Consider the following 7037-nt stretch of genomic DNA (forward strand, 5'->3'; position numbering starts at 1 on the left):
AGAGAATACTTTATTGAATCCTAGAACAAATGCAAAATCTAAGCAATAGTTGGGTAACATAACCATTACCTCATATACTACAAACTCTGAAAATACTTTACAGGTTCTTTCCTATTATCGATGTTACTCCCTTCCCTGTTTGATGTTAACTTCTTGACAGTAATGGCCTGTCCAGAATGCATCACTGCCTTGTATACAGTCCCGCCATAAGCACATATCTCGTGAAAAGTAATAGTGGCCTCAATTAGATCTTGGGAAGAAATTCTTTCCTTAGGTGGGAAATAGACATCCGAATCCATAGATTTTCTTTCCTTGTTTTGCTCCATTTCGAATGGATGTCACATGCAATATAAGATGATCATAATTAGAACGATAGAAACTCCACCTACCTTAAAAGATGGAGACGATGAATCTCCATTGCAGTTGTCAAGAGGTCCACCACAGAGCCCCTCTTTGTCAATGAATCTACTAGTGGGCATGTTCTGAAAAAAAGTTTTTGAAGGGATCGGATGTCTCACGTTATGCTATATTGCTATGCCGTAGCAAAATTAGTAGATTTGTACTCAAAATAGAATGATTGTTCTTCAACTAGGTATACTTTTTACGACTAAAACTTCTATTTCACATTTGTTAAATTTTATTTTTCTCTTTCCAACGTTCCTTACATATTAACTAACATTTTGTTTGTCAAGCAAAATATATTAGTTTGATTAAAAAAAAAAAAATCACATAAAAAATCAATTGAGTAACTACTAAATTTATGTAATATATATAATATTACAATTATTAGAACAAAAATATATTTATCCATATAATAATTAAAAAAGATGTTAAAGTAATATTCTTGTCAATTTATCTCAAATTCCATTTTATTTTACTTTTTTTTTTTTTTTTAACTTTGAATTTATTAAATTTGGTTGAAAAAGTAATTTATGAAAAAACAATACTATGTGAATAAGTGTGACTTCTGAGTAAATTATGGGTACATGAATCACCTAAGATCACATCCTTATAAGAGCGACCGTGAGGATAAGATGACTAAGAAATGTTTAAAAGACTTGAAAGTCACTACCTATACAACCAAGGAGCACCTTCCTTTATGGTAGCTCAATCATAGGACCACATGGTTAAGCATGCTTTACTCGGAGCAATTATATGTTGGGAGACCTTTTAGAAATTTTCCTAGGATGCATGTGAATGAGGACAAAGTGATAACTATCTAAAAGTAGAGTCATATCAAGTCTTTTTGGAGTTAATATTGCACTCTTATTCACCATTTTCTCATTTATAACCCCATTTATTCTACTTAGTGAGCATGAAATCGTTTATTGCGGTCCAACGTGAAAAAAATATGATTTGGCATAAATCGATCTTAATTGTATATTTAATTGAGTTATGTGGTAAAATTTCAGACATTTATGCTAAACCATGTGGGAGTAGCGAATTTGGAAACAAATGGGGGATGACATGGAAATGATAAATCCACGTCAGCAGTCCAAGTGGGTCATTGACTACCCAATGAGGAACATCCTATGTGTACTACTTATTTCTTTTCAGCCCTAAAGGGGAACCCATGCTCAATATAAAAGGAAAAGGAAGACCAAGAGGAGAAGAGCCACATTTTGGGGAGAAAATCGAATTACACAGCAGCAGCTTCTGCTGCAGTGAACTGCTGTGAAACCAGAGAAGAAGAAGAAAACCCTAATCCAGCAGCTGTTGACAGCAGAAGGAAAAGGAGACCAACAAGGATTGATTAGGGCAAAGAGGTGGACGTGAGAGCTCAAGAGAAGGGAACTTCCATTGACGAACGGCAACAAACCGGGATAACTCTCTATTTCCTTATTCTCTTTCCTTATTCCATCAATTTTACATGATGAAGATGCGGATTCCTTTGTTTAATTCAGTTTGTATGGAAAGCTAAACTTAATAGGGGAGGCGAGAGAGTTTTATATAGTTTAAGTATGTTGACGGTATGATTTTAGTTTATTAAAGAGTTGTTGTTAATGATTTACATGTATGTTTAATTAGCTACTTTACATACATAGTTGTTCTCTTATTCGGGAGAAGAGAGGGAGCAATGAAATCCTCTTTAATACTCTAGTTCCATAGCAAGGAGACTTGAAGGGTAATAGAAGGGTTAGGAATAATTCTTCTCCTAGAGCCTTGTTAATAGAAATTACAACGATTATGGAAATAATCACCATTCATGACCCTCGGAAGTGGGCTTGAGAATCTATTAAAAGGAACTAAAATCTACCACAAAACTCAACAACTTATCTATTTAATCTCTCTTAGCCGAACCTTCCTCATTATAGTTGATTTTCTCATCATTTTCTGTTTTTCGACAGCAGTGGCACTCTGTTTTAGTTTTGTTTAAATAGTTAAAATCTCCAACACCCATTTGAATGTTACCCAAAAACTCACTTAATTTCCAGCGATAAAATTAACCAAAAAGATAGGTTCCCTGTGGAATCGATAATTTACTTATTACTTGCTACTTGTGATAGTGTATAATTGCACTTATTCTTGTGAATTTTACATCACTTTATTATATACATCCACAAGCGATCAAGTTTTTGGTGCCGTTGCCGGGGAACCTAATTTGGTTATTTTACTTGTTGTAGATTTTTGTGAGCTGGAGCCAACAAGAAGTCATAGTAAGCTGAGTTTTCCTACTGCTATATTTACTGCTGAAGAATTGAGTTTACTGCTGCAGAATTCTGTGTATGAACCCACCTACGGGTTTGGAATTTATTTTGGATCCTGAAATAGAGAGAACATTTAGACGAAGGTTGAGGGAGAAAAAGAAAATGACAGAACAGAATATACAGCAAATGGCCCAACTAAATCGGGAGTTTGAAAATCCAGTGATGATGGCTAATCAAGAGAGAATTACTGCCAATGCCATTCATTTAGCAGATGACAGAGAAAGAGCGATCCGAGCATATGCACACCCAGCTGTGGAAGAGCTAAATCCGTGCATCATTAGACCCGAAATACAAGCAACCACGTTTGAGCTAAAACCTGTGATGTTTCAAATGCTGCAAACCATTGGGCAATTTCATGGACTACCGTCGGAAGATCCTCACCTACACCTAAAGTCATTTTTGGGAGTTAGTGACTCATTTCGATTTCAAGGAGTGGATAAAGATGTGATTAGACTGAGCTTATTCCCATATTCATTGAGGGATGGTGCTAAATCATGGTTGAATACCTTAGCACCGGGAACAATTGATTCGTGGAATAGTCTAGCAGAGAAATTTTTGATCAAGTATTTCCCACCCACGAGAAATGCACGGTTCAGAAATGAGATTGTTGCTTTTCAACAGTTTGAAGATGAGACACTAAGTGAAGCTTAGGAGAGATTTAAGGAGATGCTTAGAAAGTGTCCTCACCATGGACTACCTCATTGTATACAAATGGAGACTTTCTACAATGGATTAAATATTGCTACTAAACAAGTAGTTGATGCTTCCGCCAATGGAGCTATTTTGTCAAAGACATACAATGAAGCATATGAGATTTTAGAGAGAATAGCATCTAACAATTGTCAATGGGCCGATGTGAGAAGCAACCCAGGAAGGAAGACTCGAGGAGTACTTGAAGTTGATGCTTTGTCCTCTATCAATGCTCAACTAGCTTCGGTGACTAATATTTTACAAAATCTAGCGTTGGGGCAAGACTCCATGATCAAAGCACCAGTCCATACAGCTGCTGTAATTAACCAGACAGCAGCCGAATCTTGTGTATGTTGTGGAGAGGAACACACCTTTGATCAATGTTCAAGCAATCTGACCTCAATTTTCTATGTCGGGAATCAAGTTAGTCAAGGCAACCCAAAAAATAACCCCTTCTCAAATACTTATAATCCGGGGTGGAGAAATCATCCAAATTTCTCATGGAAGGGACAAGGCTCGTACAACCAACAAATGCCCCCTAAAGCAAATTACTCTCCGGGTTTCGGATTACAAAATCAATTGACATATGGTTCTCAACAAGCCACCACCCAAGGGGAAGGAACTAGCCAAGCTCAACACATACTGGGAACATTGCTTGAGAGCCTAATAAAAGAATATATGGCTAAAAATGATGCCGTGATACAAAGTCAACAAGCATCATTGCGAAATTTGGAAGTTCAAGTAGGTCAATTAGCAAATGAGTTATGAAATAGACCTCTTGGTAAGTTGCCAGCAGACACTAAAATGCCAAAAAGAGAGGGAATGGAACAATGTCAAGCAATAGAGTTGAGAAGGGGGAAAGAAATACCCAGTAGAGGAGAAAAAATTAAAGAACACGGTGATTGTCGCTCTCAAGAAACTGCTGATACACAGCAGAGAAAGGAGAAAGCCGTTGTGCAAGAAGAGCACAACAAAAATGATGCAGAAGCTACTGTAGAGAAAGAACACAGCAGAAATTATGCAGAAATTGTGAAGCCTCCTAAAACACAAACATCAGTCAGCAGTGGACAAGAAAGCAGAATATACACACCAACACCTCCTTTTCCACGAAGAATAAAAAGAAAGAAGGAAGAAGCCCACTTTGAGAAGTTCATGGAAATATTTAAGAAAATTCACATAAATATACCATAAGTTGAAACTTTGAAGCAAATGCCAAATTATGTGAAATTCTTGAAGGATGTGCTCACCAATAGAAGAAAGTTTGAAGAATTCAAGGTGGTACCATTGAATGAAGAGTGTAGTGCAATATTGAAAAACAAGATCCCGCTAAAGGAGAAAGACCCCGGTTCATTCACAATTCCAATATCAATAGGAGGGAAGAAGCTAGGTCGAGCATTATGTGATTTGGTATCAAGCATTAATCTAATGCCGCTGTCTATTTACAAAAAGTTAAGTATTGGTGAAGCTAGACCAACTACAGTCACTCTTCAACTAGCAGATCGATCTTTCACTTATCCCGAAGGAAAGATTGAGAACATCTTAATTCAAGTTGACAAATTCATATTTCCTGCAGATTTTATCATTTTAGATGATGAAGCCTATCATGATGTTCCAATTATTTTAGGGAGACCATTTTTAAAGACCGGAAGAACATTAGTCGATGTCTACAAAGGAACCATCACGTTAAGAATGGGTGACCAAAAAGTTGAATTTAACATCAATGACAGCATGAAATATCCAGCAGTGACAGAAGAATGCTCAGCAGTGTATGAATTGACAGAACAACCAGCGACCGAGGAATGGGATGATGGGGAAAGCGGGCAGGAAGAAGACAGCAGCTGAAATTACAGAATAGAACCGTTACCAGATTTAGGTGAATTTAGCACAGCTTTTGAGTCACTAGAATGTGAGGGAAGAAAGAATTCACCGATGAGACCATCTATTGAGGAAGCGCCGCAGCTGGACTTGAAACCACTACCACCTAACCTTAAGTATGCTTATTTAGGTGACAAGAAGACACTACTCATCATCATCTCAGCGACACTATCCTCGACTCAAGAGGATATGCTCCTAGAAACATTGAAGAAGCACAAGGGGGCGATAGGTTGGACATTGGCGGATATAAAAGGAATTAGCCCTTCACTATGCATGCACAAAATACAATTGAAGGAAGGAAAAGTTAAGTCCATTGAGCAACAAAGACGATTAAATCCCATGATGAAGGAGGTTGTTAGAAAGGAGATTCTCAAATGGCTAGATGCTGGAATAATTTATCCAATTGCAAACAGCAGCTGAGTCAGTCCTATTCAATGTGTTCCGAAGAAAGGAGGGATAACAGTAATGGCAAATGAGAACAATGAGTTGATCTCCACTAGAATAGTGAATGGATGGAGAATTTGCATGGATTATAGAAGGCTAAACAAAGCGACACGTAAGGATCATTTTCCCTTACCATTCATTGATCAAATGCTTGATAGGCTTGCTGGAAAGTCACATTATTGCTTCTTGGATGGTTATTCGGGATACAATCAAATTACAATCAGTCCAGAAGATCAAGAGAAAACTACATTCACATGCCCATATAGAATTTTTGCCTTTAGACGAATGCCCTTTGGACTATGTAATGCTCCAGCGAAATTTCAACGTTGCATGATGGCCATTTTTACAGATATGGTAGAAACATTTATGGAGATATTCATGGATGATATTTCGGTTTATGGAGAATCTTTTGAGACTTGTTTGTGCAATTTAGGGAAGGTTCTACAAAGATGTGAAGAGAAGAATCTTGTACTGAATTGGGAAAAATGTCATTTTATGGTCAATGAGGGAATAGTGTTAGGCCACAAGATCTCAAGAAGAGGAATAGAAGTTGATAGAGCCAAGATAGAAGCTATTGAAAGATTGAATCCACCTACGTCAGTTAAAGGTATAAGAAGCTTTTTGGGCCATGCAGGGTTTTATAGGAGGTTTATTAAAGATTTCTCCAAGATTGCAAAACCATTGTGTAGTTTGTTGGAGTCAAATAGAAAATTCGTTTTTGACAAACAATGCATGACTGCCTTCCAAGCATTAAAGACAGCGCTGACCACAGCTCCTATAATGTCAACACCCGATTGGAATTCACCATTTGAGTTGATGTGTGATGCTAGTGGCCATGCTGTGGGGGCAATGTTAGGACAGAAAAAGGGGAAGGTACTTTATCCTATCTAATATGCCAACAAAACGTTGAATTAGGCTTAAGTGAATTATACAACCACTGAAAAAGAATTGTTGGCCGTAGTATTCGCTGTTGAAAAGTTCAGAGCTTATTTATTTGGAACGAAGGTGAACGTGTACACTGACCACGCAGCAATCAAGCACCTAATGATGAAACCGAATGCCAAGCCAAGATTAATTAGATGGATTCTACTGTTACAAGAGTTCGAGATAGAAATCGTGGACACGAAAGGAGCTAATAACCATGTAGCGGATCACTTATCTAAAATGGAGAACATAGAAGAAAAGGTCAATAGCAAAGAAATTGATGATGCGTTTCCGGATGAACAGCTGCTTGGGATAAACAGCAGTAGCAGTAGCTACAGCAGTAGCTGAATGACAACAACTCCATGGTATGCAGACATAGCAAATTTTTTGGCTTGT

At 37.5% G+C, this 7037-nt stretch overlaps 1 non-coding gene across 1 annotated transcript; it reads right to left on the reverse strand.

Moving 5' to 3' along the window:
• Positions 1-3297: 3297 nt before the first annotated feature.
• Positions 3298-3403, reverse strand: LOC111785999. Its single transcript, XR_002813729.1, has one exon. It is a non-coding gene; the product is annotated as a small nucleolar RNA R71 (small nucleolar RNA).
• Positions 3404-7037: the final 3634 nt, after the last annotated feature.

The sequence above is a fragment of the Cucurbita pepo genome, unplaced genomic scaffold, assembly GCF_002806865.2.
Source record: "Cucurbita pepo subsp. pepo cultivar mu-cu-16 unplaced genomic scaffold, ASM280686v2 Cp4.1_scaffold000902, whole genome shotgun sequence".
Classification (NCBI taxonomy): domain Eukaryota; kingdom Viridiplantae; phylum Streptophyta; class Magnoliopsida; order Cucurbitales; family Cucurbitaceae; genus Cucurbita; species Cucurbita pepo.